The sequence below is a fragment of the Leopardus geoffroyi genome (assembly GCF_018350155.1).
Source record: "Leopardus geoffroyi isolate Oge1 chromosome D1 unlocalized genomic scaffold, O.geoffroyi_Oge1_pat1.0 chrD1_random_Un_scaffold_69, whole genome shotgun sequence".
Classification (NCBI taxonomy): Eukaryota; Metazoa; Chordata; class Mammalia; order Carnivora; family Felidae; genus Leopardus; species Leopardus geoffroyi.
In genome coordinates this window covers 39,855-65,465 of record NW_025543551.1, presented here as the reverse complement: position 1 = coordinate 65,465, position 25,611 = coordinate 39,855, and the positions used below count along the sequence as shown (strand labels likewise).

The 25,611-nt window shown below is 43.8% G+C and overlaps 1 long non-coding RNA gene across 1 annotated transcript; it reads right to left on the bottom strand.

The window, feature by feature from the left end:
- Positions 1-6,346: 6,346 nt before the first annotated feature.
- LOC123595639 lies at positions 6,347-21,775 on the bottom strand. Its single transcript, XR_006711284.1, has 3 exons — positions 21,524-21,775; positions 21,334-21,337; positions 6,347-6,394 (listed from the first exon to the last, which is right to left on the bottom strand). It is a non-coding gene; the product is annotated as an uncharacterized LOC123595639 (long non-coding RNA).
- Positions 21,776-25,611: the final 3,836 nt, after the last annotated feature.

Sequence of the window (25,611 nt, the reverse complement as noted above, 5' to 3'; positions counted from 1 at the left end):
AAGATTACTCGGCCATATGTTTGAGGGTCCATTTATGGGTTCCCCATTCCGTTCCATTGATGTCTGTGTCCGTTTTTGTGCCCGTACCATACTGTCTTGATGATTGCGGTTTTCTAATACACCATAAAGTCCAGATTTTAATGTCTCCAGCTTTGTTTTCTTTTTCAACATGACTTTGGCGATTTGGGGTCTTTTCTGGCTCCCTACAAATTTTAGGGTTGTTCTAGTTCTGTGAGGAATGCTGTTGTTATTTTGATAGGGATTGCATTGAATGTGTCGATTGCTTTGGGTAGTATTGACATTTTAATAATATTCGTTCTTCTCATCCATGAGCATGGAATGTTTTTCCGTTTCTTTGTGTTTCTTCTATTTCTTTCATAGATGTTGTATGGTTTGTTCCTTTATTTTTTTTTATCTTTGTTTACTTTTGAGAGAGAGAGAGAGAGAGAGAGAGAGAGAGCACATGAGCAGGGGAGGAGCAGAAAGAGAAAGGGAGGGAGACACAGACTCTGAAGCAGGCTCCAGGCTCTGAGCTGTCAGCACAGTGCCCATCACGGGACTCAGACCCACAAATGCGGGATCATGTCCTGAACTGAAGTCGGCACTTAACCGACTGAGCCACCCAGGCGCCCCTCTATTGTTTTAAGTGTACTGATCTTTTACCTCTTTGGTTATGTTTACCCCTGGGTATTTGATGGTTTTCAGTGCAGTTGTAAAGTACATCAATCCTTGATTTCTCTCTGCTGACTCATTATTGGTGTATAGAAATGCAGTCAACTTCTGTATATTGATTTTATATCCTGAGACTTTCCTGAATTCCAGTATCAGTCCTAACAGTTTTTCCATGGAGTCTTTTGGATTTCCTTGGAAAGTATCATGTCTGCGAAGAGGGAAAGTTTGACCCTCCTTGCCAATTTGGACGCCTTGTATTTCTTTTTGTTGTCTGCTTGCTGAGGTTAGGACTTCCAACAGTTTGTGGAATAACAGTGGTGAGAGTGGACATCCCAGTCGTGTTCCTGACCTTAGGGGGAAAGCTCTCAGTTTTTCCTCATTGAAGATGATATTAGCTGTGGGACTTTCGTATCTGGACATACTGATATTCAGACAAGACCTTTCTACCCTTCCTTTCATGCGTGCTTTTTTTTTCATCAAGAAAGGATGCTGCATTGTGTCAAATGCTCTTTCTGCATCTATTGAGAGGATCATATGGTTGTTATCCTTTCTTTTATTAATGTGATGTACCACATCAGTTGATTTGCAGATATTGAATTGGTGGTGCATCCCAGGAATAAATCCAATTCATTGTGGTGAGTAATTATTTGTATGTATTGTTGGATCCGGTTCGTTACTTTTTGTTGAGAATTTTTGCATCCAGGTTCATCAGGGAAATTGGTCTGTAGTTTTCCTTTCTGGTGGGATCTTTGTCCAGTTTGGACTCAAGGCCAAGCTGGCCTCATAGAATGAGTTTGGAAGTGTTCCTTCCATGTCTCTGGCCATGACCTTATCTTGTTCTTTCATTTGGGATGCATTCCTCTTGTCTTGGCATTTTGGCTGAGTATTTGCCTTCTCTGTGTTACAAAAGCTCATTATGTTAGCTGCCTGTGAGATGAATGGCTTTATGAAATGGAGGTCATCTAGTGTCCAGGGCCTGACACATCAGGGAGTGTCTGTGGTGTGTGTTGCGTACACTGTTTTGTGTTCTGGCTGCACTGTCCTTCAGGCCAGTTGTATGGACAATGTATGGTCTTTGGCCAGAATGTGCTGAGTTTTATCTAGGTCAGCTCCGATCTGCTTCTTAAATGAGACTTGAAATGACTGCCACTCGAAGTGAAGCTCTGCAGAACTGTCTGGTCAAGAGAGGTGGTGTGGTCATGGGCTTCCGCTGGTCTCCTGGGGAAGGGGACACGTCCATTGGGACTTAGGCAAGCCTGATTGACCTAGAAGGCCAGTCTCACCAGAGCACAGGAATGTGGGGTTGGTGTAAGCATCTTAGGCAGCCAGTGTGGGGATGACATTGTTTCCAGCAGATGGCTCTGTGTTTATGCTGTGGGGAAGAGGAGGAAAATGGTCCCACACACCTCCTCTGTCCTACCTCCTTTGTCCCCTTGTTGTGAACACTGCCTCTCAGGGATGCTCTCCATGATGAGTGTATAATTGCCCCACTGTGTGCACCAGGCGATGTACAGGTCACTGTTTCCATACCATCTGCCTGTAAGTAGTTTGCTGCCTTCTCTCAAGGATTAGACCAGTGCCCTCAGGGCTGTATCCCAGCCCAGCCTGCTCACCTTTGAAACTCCACATTCTCGGGGTCTGGATCACTTGGTTAAGTGTCCAAGTCTTGATCCTGGCTCAGATCATGACCTCGTGGTCATGGGCTTCTCTCTCTCCCTCTATTCCTGCCCCTCCCTTGCATTGCTCTCTCTCTCTTTCTCTCTCTCTCTCTCAAAATAAATAAACTTAAAACAAATTTAGTGGCATGGAATACCTTATTTAGGCGAGATTTCCTCCTTGAGGGAATGGCAGGGGTCTATCAGTTAAATTTCCAGCAATGACTAGGAATTTCATTGCTGACTGGTTAAAGGTTACATTCCTACAGGAATGAATTTAGGGTTAGTGACATGAGGCCTTAACGTAAGTAACTCCATGATGGTCCTGTGAGTTTTCTTTACATTCCAAACCCATATTTTTGCACATCAATTTTTTTTATTAAAAACATAACCCTAAATAATATTTTAGCCATCTACTGCCGGCCCGATGATCATATCCTGTAAATCTGTGACCATCTCCTAATCATAGATGGAGATCAACTCTGTGGCTCTAAGATTTTTGTGACTCTAAATTACATTGATGTATGTTACTAAGGTCTTTGTGAGTCTAGGTTACTGCTGGCCTCCTGAAATCTTTGACCCAGGGACACCCAGCCAGGTTTCTGAGCCATCACTTAGGCACAGAAGCACCCTTTCCAAGTCACCTCTTCCTAAAGCGTGTCTTTCCCTCTGGTACTTCTGGGTCTTACCCTTTTGCAGATCACATGCTGTGATGGACATCCCCTCATGAAAACCTGTCAAAGTGGATGAGAGAAACCTGCTTGTCTGTGACTGCCACTTCATGGTCACATCTTTTCCTTCTGAAACCCCTTGAACACCCTATCATTCTTCCAGCCTTTGAACATCTCTTCGATTTGAAAATATTTCATTCTCTTGTATTCCTGCTAAAAATATGCGTGAAAATATTAAAGCAAGGACTCTTTACAATAAGTGAGCCAGTCACAATGATCCATCTGGCCGTGTGTACGTATGTTTTCTTTTTTGGACACTGTTCAGGCATGATGTGAAGTACATCCTGTAAAATCTGAGTATCATTCATTATCTAGGATAACCGCCTTTTTGGAAAGCCATTTAATGACATGTTCATTCCAGATCCGAAAAACACTTAATTTACATACCACATAATACAGTGGTGTCTACATACGTTATTATCTTAAAATATGTAAAGTGGATGTTTCTATGAAGTGTATATCGTGCATTGAGTTTTCTGTACCATGAATGCTATTATTTAAATTACACAATAGTAAGAACAACAAGAATAGGTACATGGCCATCACTAGTAACTAATACTAGAACTAGTCATATAATATTAGGTGTTGAAAACATAAAACCATGCTTACTAATAATCTTTTCAATCGTGGTGGTTTTCTAGTTACCAGAAAAATTAGGAAGATACTATTGAGTCTCCACGTACATCAGAGTGTTTTCTGACTATTGATGTCCTCTAAGTTGATACATGATCACAATCAATATCCCAAAGAGATGTGGTAGTATTAACTAACTTTATATTTGTATTCTGATTGCTTCGGTTTTAACCTCTTCTGTCCCACACTCATCCCAGCTGGCACATTACAGTCATCCTGTCTCCTTCGGCTTCACTTGGCCATGACGATTTTTAGATTTTTCCATATTTTTCATAATCTGCAAAGTTTTGAGGGTACGTTTGTAGAATGTATTTTGTAGAATGATCCTTGGTTGGGATATGTCTAACGTTTGTTCAAATGCTTAGGCTGACTACTGTGTTTTGGAGCAGAAGATCCAGAGGCATAGTTTCATCCACAATTATCACTTCACATAAAGGTTGTTTACTCTGAAGATTTGGGTCTTTTGTGGTTCTGTACAAATTTTAGGACCGTTCTAGTTCTATGAAAAATGTTGTTGCTATTTTGATGGCAATTGCATTAGTTGTGTCAGTTGCTGTGGGAAGTATAGACATTTCCATGAAATTTGTACTTCCGATCCATGAGTATGGAATATCCTTCCACTTTTTTGTGTCATCTTGTATTTCTTTCATCACTGTTTTATAATTTTCAGAGTATAGGTCGCTCACCAGCTTGGATAGATCATAGATACCTTATTATTTGGTGTACAACTGTAAATGGGACTGTTTTCTTAATTTCTCTCTCTACTGCTTCGTTATTGTCTAGAAATGCAACAGATTTCTGTACAATGATTTTGAATCCGATGACATTGCTGTATTCATTTATCACTTCTAGCAGTTATTGGGTGGACTCTTTAGGGTTTTCTATATATAGTGTCATGTAATCTGCAAAGTGTGAAAGATTCACTTCTTCCAGATTTGGATTAGTTTTTCTTTTCTTTTCTTTTCTTTTCTTTTCTTTTCTTTTCTTTTCTTTTTTCTTTTCTCTTTTTTCTTTTCTTTTCTTTTCTTTTACTTTAATTTACTTTATGTTGTTTTGTTTCGTTTCATTTTGTTTGATTTATCTGCTGGCTGTAGCTTGGACTTCCAGTGCTATGTTTATTAAAAGTGGTAAGAGTAAACATCCTTGTGTTTTCCCTGACCTTATAGGAAAAGCTCTCAGATTTTCTCCATTAAGGTTGATTATAGCTGCAGGGTTTTCATAGAAAACATTTATTGCATTGATGTATGTTCCCTGTAAACCTACTTCAGGGGGTTATAATCATGAATGGATGTTGTAGTATGTCAAATGCTTTTTCTTCATGTATTGAAATGATCGTATGTTTCTTTTCTTTTAACGTTTATTAATTTTGAGAGAGACAGAGAGTGAGCAGGGAAGGGGCAGAAAGAGAGTGGGAGACACAGAGTTCGATGGAGGCTCTTGGCCTTGAGCTTTCAGCACAGAGTCCGATGTGGGACTTGAACTCACGAAGCATGGGGTCATGACCTGAGCTGATGTCGGACTGCTAAAGGATTGAGCCACCCAGGTGCCCCGATCATATGGTTCTTGTCCTTTCTCCTGTTGATATATTGTATCACATTGATTGATTTGCAAATACTGAACCACCCTTGCAGCTTGGGAATAAATCCCACTTAATTGTGGGATATATTTATAGTTGTTATATCTCCTTTTGGACTGTACCCTTTACTGTTATATAACGTCCTCCTCTGTCTCTTGTTATGTACTTTGTTTTAAGTGTATTTTTTCTGATACAAGTATTGCTACTCTAGTTTTTTTTTTCATCTGTTCTTACACCCTATGTCTCTAGATTGGAGCATTCATTCCATTTACCTTCAAAGAAATGATTGCCAGGTATGTATGTATGTATTGCCATTATATTACCTGTTTTCTTGTAGTTTCTAATGATTTTCTCCGATCCTTTCTTGTCTGTCTTTCATGTTTTGCTTATTTTCTTTAGTGAAGTATTTTAATTTATTTATCTTTATTCTTAGCATATTTGTGACTGGTTTCTGATATATGGTTACTGCTGGGTTATTTATATAACCTCTTCTGCATTTAGCAGTTTGTATTAAGCTGATGGTCATTTACCTTGGAACCCATTATTTTCTCCTGTCTAGGTTTTTGGTAGATGTTATTATATTTCAAATCCATATCTCTGAGTTCCTTAACTATTTTTTACAAAAATATTCATGTTTTACTTGATTTGTGTCTTTTACCTCTATAGAGTCACTTTTGGTCTCTCCTTTCCACTCAAAGAGTCCCTCTTCATATTTCTTGCAGGACTGGTTTAGTGGTACAAACACCTTTAGTTTTTGTTTGGGAAAGTCTGTGTCTCCTTCCATTCTGAATAATAGACTTGCTGGATAGAGTATTCTTGGCTGCTAATTTTTCCATTCAGCACTTTGAGTATGTGATGTCACTTGCTTCTCGCTTGCCAAGTATCTGTTCAGAAATCTGGTAGCTAGCCTTATGGGTCTTCCCTTCTAAGTGAAGATCTCTTTGTGTTGCTGCATTTAAGAGTTTTTCTTTATTGTCACTGTAATTTGCAAGTTTGCTTACAATATGTCTGGATGTTGGCCTGATTTTGTTCATTTTGATGTGAATTCTCTAGCCTCCCGGATGTGGATGTTTGTTTCCTCCCCCAATTAGGGCACCTTTCAGCTATTGTTTCCACAAATAAATTTTCTGCCCCCTTTTCTCTTTCTTCTGAGACTCCTACAATATCAATATTGTTATATTTGCTGTAGTCAGTGAGTTCCCTTAGTCTCATCTCACGTTGCAGAATTCTGTTCTCTCTCTTTGGTTCAATGTGATTCATTTCCATTACTCAGTCTTCGAGGTCACTGGTTTCCTCCTCTGCTTCTTCCGTCCCTTTGTTAGTTCCAGCAAGCGTGTCTCTCCTTTATTGTGTCCTCAATGTCTACTATTTCTTATCTCTAGTCAGGGGTCTCACTCTTCTACTCATTTCACAACTCTAATGAGTATCCTTATGATCATTGCTTTCAAATCTGTATCAGGTATGTTACCTACATCTCTTTGGCTTAGATCTCTGGCTGTGACTTTGACTAGGTCTTTCATTGTGGAAAAACATCTCTGTGTGTCCATTTTGTCTTTCTCTCTGTCTCTATTTCTCTGTGTTAAGAAAGTCAGCTGTACCTTCTGCTCTTGAAACTAATAACGTTATGAAGAAGAGGTCCTGGAGAACTCAGCAGTGCACGTCTCCGTTTATAGGACCTGGACCTTCAGGAGGCTATCGTATGGGTACTGTTCACAGCCTGCTGTTGTGTCTGGGTTACTTTTCCTTTTAGTGCAGGTGTCTGCTCTGATTGCATGCTGCTGTGGGCTGTGCTTCATCTCAGTGGTTTTAGTGGGACCCAGGCAGGCCAGCTGTGGGGTGGTATGCCCGCTGGATAACTTGGGCACAGGGCAGGAGTGTTAGCAAAATTTCACAGGGCTACAAGTCCTATGCCAGATTTCCCTATGTCCTTTGTTGGCTGGGGGCTGTGGACCAGCGGTGGAAGCTAGGGGCTTGAGGATATGCACAGAGCATGTCTGTGCCTGGGGACATGTGGCTTAGTGAGACAGATGAGGGTGCCTGGATATGTACAGCTGGGTGAGGTGCAGATGTGCACAGCATGTTGTGGCAGCTATGCATGCAGCTTGCCAGACAAGCTTGCCCTTGTGGTTTGAAAAATGTTTGGCCTGAGACCAGCAGGCTTGGTTTGGTGAGTCCCCTAGTGAACCCTTGGGACTGGCACACTGCTAATGGGTTAGTTAGCAAGTGTCTGTGCAGCCTCACCCTCTTGTGGGTGCTTCTATGCTTATTCTGGGAGGCTGGGGGAGAAGAATGGTGCCTGTGAGCTCCCTCATTGTTGGAGAAGTCCTCCAACACACTCCGGAATCAGCATGAATACATCTGTCTCCTGTTCCCTCGGCATTGTGCAACATGCCATGTATACATTGCCTCTCTACACACGCAGGGATCTGGCTATCACTAATCCTCCTGGATCTCCTAGTGCTGGGTCATCTGACCTCCAAAGCTCCTGTATATGAACACAAAGCCATTCAGCCCCTCTAAGTTCTAATGCCCAATGTTATGGAGATTAGTCTTCCCTGTATGACCTCCCTGGTGTGGGGCTCACTTTTTCTGCCCCTTCTGCAGGCAGACAGCCTCCACCTTTCTGACATTCCTAACCTTTCTGATGCAGCTTCTCTCTACTTCGGTGTGGAGTTTGTTTTGCCAGTCTTTGGATCGCTCTCTGGTTCGTGGACTTGGATGTGGATGTTATGCAGTTGAAAACATGGGACAGGGTGAGCTCAGGGTCCTCTTACTTTGCTATTATTAATTTTTTAAATGTCTTATTATTTTGGAATTTTGAGACATGGGAAGACAGACTCATTTCACACATGCACTTCAGGATTGGAAAGGAACTTTCCCACATTTGCTTCTATTATTTTATGTTTTGAAACTCTCTTTAATGAGGTATAATTACATATAACAAACCTCAAGTTAAAGGGTATACTTTGATGAGATTGAGGGTACAGGACCATGGGTACAGCACCATGAAATCATATGGTTTCTCCCTAAACCTTCCATCATGATCCCTTTGTGTCTAATGCTAATGTTGCTTTTGAAGTAAGGACTACTTTTTTTTCCCCACGTTTTCACATATTGCGCAAGTGTCTGAAAGCTGGCATTGGGGTATCTCCTTTTCCGATAGTCTATATTCCCATAAGTTTTGCAGTCGGTTTACCTTTGGACTTTTGCTTCTATTGTATCTCTCTGTATGTTCACATACTCTCGTTGCAATACTTTAATGATGAGGTCTTCATCATCGCTTTAATTTTCACTAAATGGTATGAGCTGCAGTTCCACTTATGACAGAATGCACAGGCTTCCTATGATATGTATTCAAGAGCAAGGCAGATATCCTGAGCACTTGAGCTGAGACTGTCACCCTGTCTTTTTGCCGGCCCTCTTCCCTTCCCTGCGAGACAAGAATCTCCTTTTGTTCACACAGAAATGTGGGTGAAGTCAGTAGAAAACATTGCCTTCTCTCCTCTTCCCTTTATCTCTCAAAATCCTTGCCACTATCTTCTGCCTTTCCCTTTCTCTGACTCAATCTCCCAGGCCCACAGTTCCACTCCAGCCATGATCAGGGTGTCCTCCAGCTGCTGGCCTCTGCCCTGTCCATCCCTCAGTGAGAAATCTGGAGTAGGATTATGCATTTCACAGGACTGATCAAGAAATATGTGCTCCTCAGAGACCTCCTGCACAAGGTTGCTGTCCGTGGAGACATGGCATCCTGAGGGAGGATCTGACTCCATGTGTGGCCTCCTCACTCATCTCCCACAGTCATTGCTGGTCCCTGATCCTTACCCACCATTACAAATCAGCCATATGCTAGGGTCAGGTACCTGTCTATCTGACCCCAAGCACCAGGAGTCAGTGAATATTTCTAAAATAAATGAGCACAAGCACCCCATGCATCTAGATATAGGAAGTTACCATCACCCCAGAAAACTCTCTCGGGCTCCTCTGCAAAAAGGGCGATCTTGCTACTATCCTCCATCACTGCAATTTCTGCTAGTTTGTTACCTGTGTGTATAGGAACCGCACTGTGTACATTCGATGGGGGGTGAGAGTAGGTCCTCCTAGAAGCAAACACTGAAACAGAGACAAACAGTGAAAGTACTATTAAGGGATACTAAGAAAAATAAAGTGGATAGCGCAGGGTGAGCAGAGAAAGCATGCAGGCAGATCTGACACATTTTTAAGATATATAATCACCATACTCTGTCACCTCACACAGTCCTCTTCAAATTTCAAAATAGTTGTTGTATAAGGCAGTGAGATTTACGAGATTTGGGGTTATTTCCCTATGGTCTTATGTTTTCCTACATGCATTCCCTCTTCGGTACTTAATCTGTGGCCTCAGATGAACACTTTAGTGTGGATGCATCTGCGAGTCTATATGTAATGGAATATGATTGTCTTCAGATCTCAGATGTAGAACTCTGATATACACATTCTCGTAATTATCTTTTTCTTTCTTTGTCTGGCAGGGCCTGAATCTTAATACAATAAGTGTGCCATTGTCTTCTTTAAAGTGGCAATCCCCAATCCCTGGGCTGAGGCATTAACCGTCTTAGTTTAATGAACTTCTGTGACCATCTTTTTTTGATGATCATTTGTGTGGAGATATCTTAATTGAAACTGTGAGAAGCGTGAGTGGATATTTCCCAGACATTTTGCAGATGCATTCTGTATTCAATGTCTTCTTTTCATTATGTCCTTAGAAACAAATATTACCCCTCTTTCACAGATAACCCATCTCGGGCTCTGTGTAGGTCCCACTGAGAATTGGTATTCTGGCTGAGATAGCAGGAACACAGGGAAACCCTTGGGATATTGTGAGAGAAGTTTAAGGAGATAGATGCAAAGCCGTAGTCAGGTTATGTCAGGGGTCCAGCAGGGGTGGCATCTGGGCATCCCTGAATTGTAGGTTTACCCAGGCTAAAGGCCAATGCGGGCACTCAGCTGATCTAGATCCTGTCTTCACTTTTAGTCTCACTGAAGGATATGAACTTATGCAGACAAGCATTTCCTTAAGACCAAGTTAAATTTTCTATATATCCAGGGCATTTTTTCACCCATAAATATCCAGAACCTTCAGACAACGCAGGGAGACAACAACCTTTTTAGATGATCACCTGGGTGCACTTTGACAAATATGACATTTTGGAGAGGAACCTTGCATTGTGCACTGAGAGTGATCCCACATAGTAGCTCCGTGTGGAACTCATGCTCCCTGCTCAGGCTGTGGTCAGGAATGGGCTGCAACTGCATCTCACTGAACCCAGTACCCTCCCCTCTGCACTTCCTCAAACTCTGCTTACTGTCGTCTAATTTCTCAAATTTCTATTCCTGTGTGATTCAAGTTTCCCCCACTCCTTCACTGGTGCTTTCAACATGGTGACCACAAGGTCTGTGTCATATAATGCATGTGCCCCATTTCACACAGGACACCTGAGGCACCTACACTTAGGGGTGCATCTCATCCTTCACAGAACTCAAAACATTGTGTCTGTAAAATGTGCACCACTACTCACGATACGTCTGCCTTTGGGTAAAAATCCTCTTTCTTGTTGACAGGAGAAACCTAAAGCTGACCTCCTTACGGGGAAATGATACAGTCCATTGAACATATGTCCTGAGAAACTTGAGATATGTTACAAAGTCCTCAGGCAGTTTTGCAGTTGAATTGCCAAGCCCTAACAACCATCTCTACATTTTTCCCACAAAGTGTTTCACGAAGTAGATGAATATGCTTTAGAAATCCCTAACCACTTCAGTTTATCTACCCAAATAGAGGAGGTGGAGGATGGGGGGGGTGGTTCATAGCCCATGACTGGTGATGAAGGACTCTCCATGGGGTTAGGGTTAGGGGTTAGGGTTAGCAGTTTGGGGTTAGGGTTAGGGTTAGATTAGATGGTTAGATTTAAAGGGTTAGGATTACGGTGAAGGTTAGGTTTAGGGTTTAGGGGCTAGGGTTGGGGTGTAGCTTAGGGTTAGGGTAGGGCTTAGGTGTTAGTGTTAGTATCAGCATTAACTTCAGGGTTAGGGTCACGGTTAGGGTAGTGTCAGGGTCAGGGGATAGGGATTAGGATTTAGGTTTTATTGTTTAGAGTTTAGGTTTTAGGTTTTGGGGTAGGGGTTAGGTTTTCGTGGTTACGTGTTAGTGGTTAGGTTTTAGGGTTATGGTCAGGGTCAGTGTTTGGTTAGGGTTAGTGTTTAGTATTTATGGTTTGGGGATTAGGTTTAGAGGTTAGTGTTCAGGTCTAGGGTTTAAGTTTATGGTTACAGTTAGGATTTGGATTCGGATTTGGGGTTTAGCGTTCAGCCTTTCGGTTTAGGGTTTGTATTATTGTTGCGGATGATTTTAATGTATATTAGTGCCATGGTTTGGGTTAGGGATAGGATTTAGGGCTAGGATTAAGGTTTGGGTTTGGGTTAGGGTTAGGGTTAGTAGTTAGGATTAGGCCCTAGGACATTGCAGGGGCTGAACCCACAGCATTGCAATTGTCTCCCCAAAGGGCTGAGGTGAGATTCCAAGGTCGGTTGCCTGTCACGATTAGTCTTTTGGTTCCAATCCAGACAACTCTATGGGAGAGTGGTCTGGTAGGCCTCAGGAATATTCTCGGGCAGCTGCAGCCACGTTTTGGAAATGACATGGTGATGTTCCAGGTTCTAAGCCGAGTGATCCTGCACCACTTCTGGACCCCAGGGCGTGGTGTTGTCAGACTTTGTTATTGGGTCCTCATGGGTAGAGAGCCTTAACTAGGGTTATGGTTGTTACAGGGACGTCGCCAGGGCGTAAGCGACTCTAGTTTCGTGATCTCCCTCTAGGACTGAATTGAGGACCCATGCGACGGTGCTTTTCAACTGTAGGTTTAGGGTTGAGATAGTGTTAGGATTCGGTTGAGGGTTCTGTTTATGTTTAGGCATAGGTTTAGGGTTACGTTCCAGGAGACACTAGGCGCTGAAACCAGAGCAGTGCAGTTGTTTCCCCGAAAGTCTAATTTGAAGGAACAATGGATGGTGCCGATTAGGATTAGTCTTTGAGTTCCAAGGTTAGACAACTGTATGGGCCACTAGTCGGGTAGGCCTCTGGAAATCTCTCTGGATCTTCAACCGGTCCTTCAAAAGAACATAGTATATTACATGTCCTATGCGGAGTTATGCTGCACCGCTTTTGTTCCCCAGGCATGTGGTGTTGTCATACGTTGTTATTGGGTCTAATATCGAGAGAACCTTATCTAAGGTTAGGGTTCTGTCCAGTGACATTTCCAGCTCCAAGCGAAACCAGTCTCGTCATCTCCCTCGAGGTCTGAAGTGAGGGCCAATATGACGATACAGAGCAATTGTAGGGTTTGGGTTCGAGTTAGGTTCGGTTTCAGTTGAGGTTTCTGATGAGGGTTAGAAGTAGGGTTCGAATTTTGTTCCCAGGAGGTTCAAGGCGCTAAACACATAGCAGTGCACTTGTCTCCCCGAAGGGCTGAGTTGAGGGCACAAGGGAGTGTGCCGGTCAGGGTTTGTCTTTGGGTCCCAAGGCCAGACAACTCTATGGGCCACTGGTCGGTTAGGCCTCAGGAATACTTTTGAATACCTGAAGCCCAACCTTGGAAACGACATGGTGATGTTCCAGGTCCTATGTGGAGTGATCCTGCACCGCTTCTGGACCCCAGGCGCATGGTGTTGTCAGATTTTGGTATTCGGTCCCATGGGAAGAGAGCCTTAGCTAGGGTTAGGGTTTGGTCCAGGGACGTCACCAGAGCTGAAGCAACTCCCGTCTCGTGATCTCCCTCGAGGGCTGAAGTGAGGGCCTGGGTGATGGTACGGGTCAAGTGTATGGTTAGGTTTCGAGACTGGGTTAGGTTTTGTTTGGCGGTTCTGGTTGGGGTTAGGGTTACGGTTAGGTCCCAAGAGGCTCCAGGCACTGAACCTACAGCAGTGTGGTTGTCTACCCAACGGGCTGAGTTGAGGGCTCAAGTGAGGATGCTGGTCAGGATTAGCCTTTGGGTTCCTATGCCAGATATCTCTATGGGCCACTGGTTGGGTAGGCGTCAGGATTCCTCTCAGATAGCTGCAGTCGGGTTTTGGAAACGACATGGTGAAGATCCAGATTATTTGTTGAGTGATCCTGCACCATTTCTGCACCCCAGGCGCTTGGTGTTGCCAGACTTTGGTGTGGGGTCCCCATTGGGAAAGAATCTTAGCTTGTGATAGGTTTCGGTCTAGGGACATCGCCAGGGCCAAAGCAACTCCAGTCTTGTGATCTCCCTCGAGGGCTGAAGTGAGGGCCCATGCGACGGTGCAGCTCAACTGTAGGGTTAGTTTTTGAGATAGGGTTAGGTTTTGGTTGAGAGTTCTGGTTAGCGTTAGGTCCCAACAGGCTCCAGGAGCTGAAGCCACAGCAGTGCAGTTGACTCCCCGAAGGGCTGAATTGAGGGCACAAGGGAGGGTGCCCTCAGGATGAGTCTTTGGATTCCAAGGCCAGACAACGCTGTGGGACAGTGTTCGGGTAGTCCTCAGGAATACTCTTGAACAGCTGCCACCGGGCCTTGGAAATGACATGGTGATGTTCCAGATTCTATGCTGAGTGATCCTGCACCGCTTCTGGACCATAGGCGCGTGGTGTTGTCACTTTGGTATTGGGTCCTCATGGGGAGAGAGCCTTATCTAGGGATAAGGTTCGGTCCAGAGACAACACCAGGGCCGAAGCGACTCCAGTCTCGTGATCTCCCTCGAAGGCTGAATTGAGGGTCCTTGCAATGGTGTGAGTCATGGGTTTGGGTTCGAGATACCGTTAGGTTTCTCTTGAGGGTTCTGGTTAGGGTTAGGGTTAGGGTTAGGTCCCAGGATTCTCCCTGCGCTGAACCCACAGCAGTGCAGATGTCTCCCTGCAAGGCTGAGTTGAGGGCACAAGGGAGGGTGCCACTCAGGATTAGTCTTTGGGTCCCAGGCCATACAATTCTATGGATCACTCATCAGTTAGGACTCAGGAATTCTCTTGTGCACCTGTACTCAGGCCTTGGAAATGACTTGGTGATGTTCCAGTTTCTATGCTGAATGATCCTACATCGCTTCTGGACCCCAAGCACGTGGTGTTGCGAGACTTTGGTGGGTCCCAATGGGGAGAGAGCCCTAGCTAGGGTTAGGGTTTGGTCCAGGGATGTCCCCAGATGCAAAGTGACTCAAGTCTCGTGATCTCCCTCGAGGGCGGAAGTGAGGGCCCATGTGACGGTGCGGGTCAAGTGTAGCATTAGGTTTCGGTTGAGGGTTCTGGTTAGGGGTAGGGTTAGGTCCCAGGAAGCTCCTGAGTCCACAGCAGTGCAGTTGTCTCCCCGAAGGGCTGAGTTGAGGGCACATGGGAGGGTGCCGGTCATTTTTAGTATTTCCGTTCCATTTCCAGACAAGTGTATGGGCCATTGGTTGTGTAGGCCTCAGTAATCATTTCAGAAAGCTGCAGCCGGGCCTGAGAAACGACATGCTGAGGTTCCAGGTTCTATCTGGAATGATCCGGCACTGCTTCTGGACCCCAGGTGTGTGGTGTTGTCAGACTTTGGTTTTGGGTGCCCATGGGTAAGAGCCTTAGCTAGAGTATGGTTCCATCCAGGGTTGTCGCCAGGCTGAAACAACACCACTTTTGTGAATTCAATGGAGGGCTGATGTGTGGCTGTGAGTCTGCTATAGAGTTAGTGTGCTAGATACGGTTAGGCTTAGGGTGAGGGTTATGTTTCGGTTCACCGTTAGTGTTAGGTCCCAGGTGAGTGAAGGCAGTGACTCTACAGCAAAGCAGTTGTCTTCCTGAAGGCCTGAGTGCAGTACAGAAGGGAGGGTTTTCGTTCGCATTAATCTTTGGGTACCAAAGCCAGACAAACATATGGCCCACCCTTTGGGTAGGCCTCAGGATTCTTCTCGTGCAGCTGCTGTCGTGCTTTGCATATGACATGGTGATGTTCCACGTTTCATGCCTAGTATTTATGCACCGATTCTTGATCCCATGTATGTGCTGATGTCAGACTTTGTAAATGAGTCCCCCTGGGGATAGACACTTAGCTAGGGTCAGGGTTCAGTATAGGGAAGTCGCCAAGTCCGAAGCGACACCAGTGTTTTGAATTCCATGGAGCGCTGAATTGAGGGCACATGCGCGGCTGTGAATCTGGTTTAGAATTAGTGTACTAGATAGGGTTAGGTGTACGGTGAAGGTTATGGTTAGGGTTATGATTAGGGTTAGGGTCAGGTCTCAGGAGGCTCTAGGCACTGAACCCGCAACAGTGGTGTTATCTCAACAAAGGGGTGAGTGGTGTCCCCAAGGGAGGGTGTCAATCAGGACTAGTCTTTGGGTTCCAAGGCCAGACAAATGTAAGGGTCACCCTTCGGGTAGGCCTCAGGATTCGTCTCGTGCAGCTGCAGTCGCGCTTTTGAAATGAGATAGTGATGTTCCACATTCCATGTCGAGTATTTCTGTACAGATTCTCGAAACCGTGTGCATGCTGTTTTCAGACTTGGAATTGGGTCCCGACGAGGAGATAGCCTTACCTAGGGTTTGTGTTAGGTCCAGGGAAGTCAGCAGGAGCGAATCGACTCCAGTTTCGTGATCTCCCTCGAGGACTGAATTGAGGGCCCATGCGACAGTTCGGGTCAAGTGTAGGATTTGGGTTAATGTTAGGGTTAGGTGTAGGGTGAGGGTTATGTTTAGGGTTACGTTAGGGCTAGGGTTAGGTCCCAGGAGTCTCTAGGCACTGACCCCACCACAGAGCAGTTGTCTCCCCGATGGGCTGAGTGGAGTACACAAAGGAAGGTGCCAGTCAGGATTAGTGTTTGGTTTCCATTGCCAAACAAATATTGGGCAAGCTTCATATAGGCCTCAGGAATCCTCTCGTTCCGCTGCAGTTCCTCTTTGAAAATGACATAGTGATGTTCCACGTTCCCTGTCGAGTATTTCTGCACCAATACTCGAACCCATGTGCGTGCTCTTGTCAGACTTAGCGATTGGGTCCCAATGGGACAGAGCCTCAGTTAGGGTTAGGTTTCGGTCCAGGGGAGTCACCATGGCAGAAGCCATAGCAGTGTTGTGAATTCCATGGGGGGCTGAAGTGGGGGTATGTGCATGGCTATGGGTCTGGTGTAGCTTATCGAGGTTGATAGGGTTAGGTGTAGGGTAAGAATTATGTTTAGGATTAGGGTTAGGTTTAGGTCCCAGAAGACTCCAGATACTGATCCCACAGCAGAGCTGGTGTTAACCCGAGGGGCTGAGTGGAGTACCCAAGAGAGGGTGTCGGTCAGGATTAGCCTTTGACTTCCAAGGCCAGAGAAATGTATGTGTCACCCTTCGTGTAGGACTCAGGAAGCCTCTTGTGCAGCTGCAGTCGCGCTTTGGAAATGACATGGTGATGTTCCACGTTCCATGCCAAGTATTTCTTCACTGATTCTCGAGCCCGCGTGCGTACTGTTGTCAGACTTTGGAATTGGGTCCCCGAGCCTTAGCTAGTGTTAGGGTTTGGTCCAGGGAAGTCGCCAGGCCTGAAGCAACTCCGGTTTTGTGATCTCCCTCGAGGGCTGAATTGAGGGCACATGCGAGAGTGTGGTTCAATGTAGGGTAGGGTTAGATAAGGGGTAGGTGTAGGGTGAGGGTAATTGTTAGGGGTACAGTTAGGGTTATGGTTTGGAAATAACATGGTGATGATATATATTCCATGCCAAGTATTTCTACACCTGTTTTCGAACCCTTGTGTGTGCTATTGTCAGATTTTGGACTTGTTTCCCCATGGGAGAGACACTTAGATAGGTTTAGGGTTTGGTCCAGGAATGTCACCAGGGCCAAAGCAACTCCAGTGTTGTGAATTCCATGGAGCTCTGAAGTCAGGGCACATGCGCAGCTGTGGGTCTGGTGTATACTTAATGAGATAGATAGGGTTCAGTGTAGGGTGATATTTATGGTTAGGGTTACTGTTAGGTTTAGGTTTAGGTCCCATGAGACTCCAGACACTGACCCCAAACAGAGCAGGTGTCAACCTGAAGAGCTGAGTGTAGTACACAAGGGAGGGTGCCCGTCAGTCTTCGTATTTGGGTTCCAAGACCAAACAAATGTATGGGCCACCCTTTGGGTAGGCCTCAGGATTCCTCCCCTGCAGCTGCAGTCGCGCTTTGGAAGTGACATGGTGATGTTCCAAGTTCCATGCCAACTATTTCTGGACCAATTCTTAAACCAGTGTGAGAGCGTTGTCAGACATTGGAATTGGGTCCCAATGCATACAGAGCCATAACTAGGGTTAGAGTTCTTTCCAGCGGTGTGGCTATGGCCGAAGAGACTCCAGTCTCGTGATCTTGCTGCAGGGCTGAATTGAGTGCCCATGCGAGTGTGCGGGTCAAGTGTAGTGTTTGGGTTAGAGATAGGGTTAGGTGTAGGTTGAAGTTTACGATTAGGGTTATGATTAGGGTTAGGGTTAGGTCCTAACCCAGCAAGCTCCAGGCACTGAACGCACAACAGAACAATTGTCTCCCCGAAGGGCTGAGTGTAGGATACAAGGGAGGGTGCCTGTTAGGATTAGTCTTTGGGTTCCAAGGCCAGGAAAATGTATGGGCCTCCCATTGGTTAGGCCTCAGGAATTCTCTTGTGCAACTGCAGCTGTGCTTTTGAAATGACATGGTTATGTTCCACGTTCCATGCTGAGTATTTTTGCACCGATTCTCGAACCCTTGTGGGTGCTGTTGTCAGATTTTAGAATTGGGTCCCCATGGGGAGAAAGCTTTAGGTAGGTTTAGGGTTCAGTCCAAGGAAGTCGACAGGGCTGAAGCGACTCCAGTCTCATGATCTCCATCGAGGGCTGTGTTGAGGGCCCTAGAAAAGGTGGAGGTCAAGTATAGGGTTCAATTAGAGATAGGGTTAGGTGTACTTTGAAGGTTATATTTAGGGTTACGGTTAGGGTTAGTTTTAGGTCCCAGGAGGCTCCAGGCACTGAACCCACAACAGTGCAGTTGTCTCTCCGAAGGGATGAATGGAGTACATAAAGGAGCGTGCCGGTCAGTATTACTTCATAGAATCCAAGGCCAGAGAGATGTTTGGGCCACCCTTGGAATAGGCCTCAGGAATCCTGTCGTGCAGCTGCAATCACACTTTGCAAAAGACATGGTGATGTTCCATGTTCCATGCCGAGTATTGTTGCACCGATTCTCGAACCCGTGTGCGTGCTGTTGTCAGACTTTTGAATTGGGTCCCCATGGGGATAGACACTTAGCTAGGGTAAGAGTTCTGTACAGGGAATTGCTAAGGCCGAAGCGACACCAATGTTGTTAATTCCATGGAGGGCTGAAGTGAGGGCACATGTGCGGCTGTGCATCTGGTTTACTTTTCATGTGCTAGATCGGGTCGTTTGAGGGTTATGTTTAGGGTTATGTTTACGGTTACTGTTAGGTCCCAGGAGGCTCTCCATCCATGTAGTTTCAAATGGCAAGATTTTATTCTTTTTGATGGCTAAGTAATATACCATGGTGTGTGTATGTATGTATGTGTATACACACACACGCACACACATATACATACTATGTATGTATGTATGTATGTATGTATGTATGTATGTATATATACCACGTCTTTATCCATTCATCCATCGATGGACATTTGGGCTTTTTCCATACTTTAGCTATTGTTGATAGTACTGCTATAAACTTTGGGGTTCACGTGTCCCTTCGAAGTAGCATATCTGTATCCCTTGCATAAATACCTACTAGTGCACCTGCTGGGTTGTTGAACAGTCTTCTTTTTCATTTTTTGAGGAACCTACATACTGTTTTCCAGAGTGGCTTCACCAGCAGTGCAAGCCAGTGCACCAGCAGTGCAAGAGTTCCTCTTTCTCCATTCCCTCGCCAACATCTGTTGTTGCCTGCGTTGTTAATGTTAGCCATTCTCACAGGGGTGAGGGGGTGTTTCATTGTGGTTTTAATTTGTATTTTCCTGATGATGAGTGATGTTGAGCATTTTTTCATGTGTCGGTTGGCCATCTGGATGTCTTCCTTGGAGGAGTGTTTGCTCGTGTCTTTGCCCATTTCTTCACTGGATTACTTGTTTTTTGGGTGTTGAGTTTGGTATGTTCTTTATAGATTTTGAATACTAATCCTTTATCTCATGTCGTTTGCAAATATCTTCTCCCATTCTGTTGGTTGCCTTTTAGTTTTGCTGATTGTTTCCTTCTCTGTGCAGAAGCTTTTTATTTTGATGAGGTCCTAATACTTCAGTTTTGCTTTTGTTTTCCTTGCCTCTGGAGATGTGTTGGGTAAGAAGATGTGGACGCCAACATTAAGAGGTTTTTGCCTGCTTTCCCCTTGAGGATTTTGATGGCTGCCTATCTTACATTTAGGTCTTACATCCGTTTTGAGTGTCTTTTTGTGTGAGAAAGTGGTCCAGGCTCATTCTTCTGCATATCACTGTCCAGTTTTCCCAGCACACTTGCTGAGGAGACTGTCTTTATTCCATTGGATCTTCTTTCTTTTGGTCAAAGATTAGTTTGCCATACATCTGTGGGTCCAATTCTGTGTTCCTGTTCTGTTCCATTGATCTGAGTGTCTGTTCTTGTGCCAGGACCGTACTGTCTTGATGATTACAGCTTTGTAATACAGCTGGAAGTCCAGGATTGTGATACCTCCTACTTAGGTTTTCTTTTTCAAGATTGCTTTGACTATTCGGGGTTTTTTCTGGTTCCATACAAATTGAAGGATTGTTTCTTGTAACTCTGTGGAGAATGCTGGTGTTATTTCGATAGGCATTGCGTTGAATATGTAGATTGCTTTGGGTACTATTGACATTTTAACAATAGTTGTTCTTCCTATCCAGGTGCATGGAATGTGTTTCGTTTTTGTGTGTTTGTCATCTTCAATTTCTTTCATAATCTTTCTATAGATTTCAGTGTATAGATTTTTCACCTCTTTGGTTAGATTTATTCCTAGGTATTTTATGTGTTTTGGTGCAATTGTAAACGGGATGGATTCTGTGATTTCTCTTTCTGTTGCTTCTTTGTTTGTGTATAAGAATGAAACTAATTTCTGTGCATTAATTTTATACCCTGCCACTTTGCTGAATTCATGGATCATTTAACAGTTTTTTGGTGGAACCCTTTTATCAAGAAAGGATGCTGTATTTTGTCAAATGTTTCTCTGCATCTATTGAGTGCATCATGTGGTTCTTGTCCCTTCTTTAATTGATGTGATGAATTATATTGATTATTTTGTGGATATCGATCCAGCCTTGCGTTCCAGGTTAAATCCCACTTGGTCGTGGTGAATAAAGTTTAAATGTATCATTGGATCCGGTTGGCTAATATCTTGTGGAAGAGTTTTGCATCCATGTTCATCATGAAAATTGGTCTATACTTCTACTTTTTAGTGGGATCTTTGTCTAGTTTTGGAATCCAGGTAATGCCGACTCAGAGGAAGAGTTTGGATGTTTCCTTCCATTTCTATTTTTGGGACAGCCTCAAGAGAATAGGTGTTAAGTCTTCCTTAAATGTTTGGTAGAATTCCCCTGGAGAGCCATCTGGCCTTGGGCTCTTGTTTTTTTTGGGAGATTTTTGATTACTAATTCAATTCTTTACTGGTTATGGGTCTGTTCAAATTTTCTATTTCTTCCTCTTTCAGTTTTCATAGTTTGTATATTTCTAGGAATTTGTCCATTTCTTCCAGATTGTCCATTTTATTGGTATATAATTGCTGATAATATTCTCTTATTCTTGTTTGTATTTCTCCTGTGTTGGTTGCGATCTCTCCTCTTTCATTCTTGATTTTATTTATTTGGGTCCTTTCCTTATTCTTTTTGATCCAACTGGCTGGTGGTTTATCAATTTTATTAATTATTTCAAAGAACTAGCTTCTGGTTACATTGATCTCTTCTACTGTTTGTGTGTGTGTTGGGGGTTGTTGCTTGTTTTTGTTTTTGTTTTCAGTTTTGAAAGCATTGATTTTTGCTGTAATCTTTATCATTTCTTGTCTTCTGCTGGATTTGGATTTTATTTGATGATTTTTTTCCATTACTTTAAGGTATAAGCTTACGTTGTGTATCTGAGACTTTTCTTCCCTCTTTAGGAAGGCCTGGATTGCTAAACTTCCTCTTATGACTACCTTTGCTGCATCCCAGAGGTTTTGGACTGTGATGTTATCAGTTTTATTGGCTTCCATGTACTTTTTAATTTTCCCTTTAACTTCTTGGTTCACCCATTCATTCTTTTTTTTTTTTAATTTTCGTTTTTATTATTTACAATTTACATCCAAATTAGTTACCGTATAGTGCAACAGTTATTTCATGAGTAGATTCCTTAGTGCCCCTTACCCATTTAGTCCATCCCCCCCCACAACCCCTCCAGTAACCCCATGTTTGTTCTCCATATTTATGTGTGCTCTTCTTTTGTACACCTCCCTGTTATTATTTTTGTTTCCCTTCCATTATATGTTCATCTGTTTTGTGTCTCAAAGACCTCCTATGAGTGAAGTCATATGATATTTGTCTTTCTCTGACTACTAATTTCACTTAGCAGAATACCCTCTAGTTCCAACCATGTAGTTACAAATGGCAAGATTTCATTCTTTTTGATTGCTGAGTAATACCACATCACACACACACATACACCCCACATCTTCTTTATCCATTCATCCATCAATGGACATTTGGGCTTTTTCCATACTTTGGCCATTGTTGATCATGGTGCTATAATCATGGGGGTGCATGTGTCCCTTCAAAACAGCACACCTGTATCCCTTAGATAAATGCCTTGTATTGCAATTGCTGTGTCGTAGGATAGTTCTCTTTTTAGCTTTTTGAGGAGCCTCCGTACTGTTTTCCAGAGTGGCTGCAGCAGCTTGCATTCCACTATTCATTGTTCCATAGGATGTTCTTCAGTCTACAAGTATTTGTTATCCTTCCAAATTTTTTCTTGTGGTTGATTTAGAGTTTAATAGCATTGGGGTCTGAAACTGTGCACGGTATGATCTCTATCTTTTTGTACTTGTTGAGTACAAGTAAACATAAAATTATTTATGTTTATTTATTTTAGAGAGAGAGAGAGAGAGAAACAGGGGCAGAGAGAGAGAGGGAGACACAGAATCCAAAGCAGGCCTCAGGCTCTGAGGTGTCAGCACAGAGTCCGACACAGGGCTCAAACTCACAAACCATGAGATGACGACCTGAGCTGAAGTCAGATGCTTAACTGAATGAGCCTCGCAGGCACCCACTTTAGTGAAATTTTAAATGACACCGTTCAAAGTGCACTTGCTACCTTGCAAACTCAGAGAGAGAGAAAGAAATGTGAAGAATCAGGAAGTGGTTAAGAGTTGGCTGCTGAGTTTTACCATAATTTGGCTTTGGAGGGTTTTTGTTCATTGGGTGAAGTGAGCACAGCATATTTGCCTGCCATTTACCACAGTAGACAGTGGGCCTCTGGGAGCCAAAACTCTTTCTGACCAATGAGCTGGAATTTTACTAGGACCGCCAAGATGAGATTTGCTATTTCAAGGACTAGGAGTTATCTTTTATTTTCACAACTCGGTAATTATCACATCATTCAACTCTGCCCTCCAAGATATGTAGAAAATACCCAAATATAGTTGAGAGAGAAAGGGTGATAGCCAAAGTGTATAATCCTTTCCCTTTAAAAAATATGTTTAAATTATGCTTTATGATTTTTTTTAAATTTTAGTGAGGGGGCATGCAAGTGGGGGAGAGGGGCAGAGGGAAAGAGAGAGAATCTTAAGCAGGATTCACACTCAGTGTGGAGCCCAACACAGGTCTGGAGCACATGATCCTACAATCATGACCTGACACGAAATCAAGAATCTGATGCTCAACTGACTGAGCCACCCAGGTGCTCAATAGTCTCTTTCTCTCTGAATGCTGAATAGTAAATTTTCAACGTGAATGGGGGATAAACAGGCATACATACATACATACATACATACACCACTAAGAAAGCCACGAGTTGTTAGACATGAACTATTTTCCATCATCTTTGTCTTCTAGTTATATTCATGCCTCTAAAGTGTTTGTTGATTGCAATGCACGATCTTGCTGTGTGAGGTACAAATTGTTGTGTGATCAGTTTTCCGTGAAAGTCTTTCCTCATATCTGTCTTAACCACAAGGTGCCAATGTTGAATTCGAGGATGTAGAGCTAAGAGCCTTGAGGTCCAATAACTGTCAACTGGAAGTTATATTTTCTGTTGGGGAGAAATCCCCATATGATGGCAATGACTCTGCATTGGTAAGGGAAAGAATACTTTCATGCCTTCATGGTTCTTGCGCTTTTTGTGTCTCACCAAAATCAAGACTCAGGTCATGTGCATGTTTATCAAGCAAACACCTTTTTTTTTTTTTTTCCAGAAAATAAAAACGCCCTGGAAGACAAGTGTAATGCATTGAGGTCTGTGAAAGCCACAAAGGAAGCAAAAGTCAAACAGCTGAAAGAGAAAGCACATAACCTGGAAGAATTCTATGAACAAAGAAAAGTGCCTACAAAAAAGTAAGATGGGGGCGCTTGGGTGGCTCAGTCGGTTGAACGTCCAAATTCGGCTCAGGTCATGATCTCACGGTCCATGAGTTCAAGCCCCATGTCGGGCTCTGTGTTGACAGTTCAGAGCCTGGAGCTTGCTTTGGATTCTATATCTTCCTCTGGTCCTACCCAACTCGCACTCTGTCTCTATCAAAAAATGAATAAACGTTAAAAAAAATTTAGAAAAGTAAGATGTTCATGTGAGAACTGTCACAAGGACCGGATTGTATGGGAGAACATGGCAGCCAGTAGAGATAATTGTATTTCTTTTGGAACTGGGTCCAGAGTATTTTTGCCCAATGCATTCAGTAGAATTGGACCTTCCCTTCCTACCTTGCTTTCTGTAACGTAACCTGCATTTTCCTTTCTCCTAAGTGCTTGCCACACATTGTGTCATGTTTTGGGGGCGGCAGAGGGAAGGTACCATCATTAATAACGTTAATACCTGGATCCACTCTGGATCCATCTACACTGTCCTATAGGTTTCAATCGCATCACACTGTTTTGTCACCCAGCAATTAAGGTCATTTTTGTTCAGGACCAGACATGGGTCAAAAATGTGTGGGGAGAAAAATGAATTCTCTTGCTGCAGAAACAATGGAAGTTGCTTTCTGGAAAGTGGGTAGGGGTACCAGCAGTACTGGATCCCTGCATCCATTCTGCCAGTGAGATTGCTCACTGCAGGCCCAATCCCTAAGAAAGTCAAGTTGTTTCCTGTCCCGTGATTTTTCAAGTGTAACTTTTCTGAGTCTTGGCCAAAGCCCGCAGCTTCACTAGGGCTCATCTTTGCTGGACGCCCCTGAACTACACTTGTTTACTTCTAAGTCTGTGCCCATAAAGTTGTTCAGCTTCTTTGCCATTCAAATGTATGCACCCCACATCAATGATGAGTCCTAGGGAGTTTGGGTCCAACTGCCAGGCTGGCTTTGTCTCCTGGGCTTCCTTCTTCTCCATCTTGGTCTTGTGTGTCTTTGTGGGGTTGTCAGATACTTGGTGCATTCAGTCACACGTTTCCTCCTTTGTACAGTATTTCCTTTTGTTCTCAGGAGGAGATGGGGGACTTTAGAGTCCCTCACTCGTGTTGGAAAGTGAAGTCTTCTCTTCCCTGGAGACTCACCTTTATGTTCGTCCTTCCCACAGCTGGGGTTAGGGCTTGCTCTCACTGGCATCTTGTTTTTGTTAACTCGTAAGCTCTTTCTGTGAGTGGGTACAGCACCCTGACCACCTCTCTATCTTCAACCCCTTACAACAGAGCCACTACATTACAACCACTCCAGCAAGCATTTGCCCAAGGACTGCCTGAGAGGCCAGAAGGAAATGCATGTGCCTTTCTCTGTCTAGTGCTTTTGTGTCATTTGCTAAGAGATTTTCAATTTTGCGTATGATTCTTGAGTACATCAAGTGTCAAGTTGAAACCATCTCAGTCAACACCACAAAGAAAATAGTCTGAGGGCAACACAGCAACCCAGCCTTGCCAAGCATTGCCTTCTGCTGCCTTCACTATCAATGGAATGAGTCTTGTTAAAGTAGATTTGGCTCCATGAAGTTGAGAGTTTTCCACCGGAAATCTCTTTCCTGGAAGTAAACCCAGACTGTGTGACAGTTCATATCAGGTTGTACGTCAGGAGATGATGTTGTTCTAAGAATGGCCTTTTGAAGATGGAGGCAGGGGTTGCAGTCCTGAACGCTAGCGATGTCTGGGAGTGAGCTGCAATGTTAGTGAAACCATATTCTGGAAGGTCGTCTTTCAGGTGATTGCCTGCGTCATGGTACAACTTTTGGACTGAGAATCAGGGCTCCCCATGG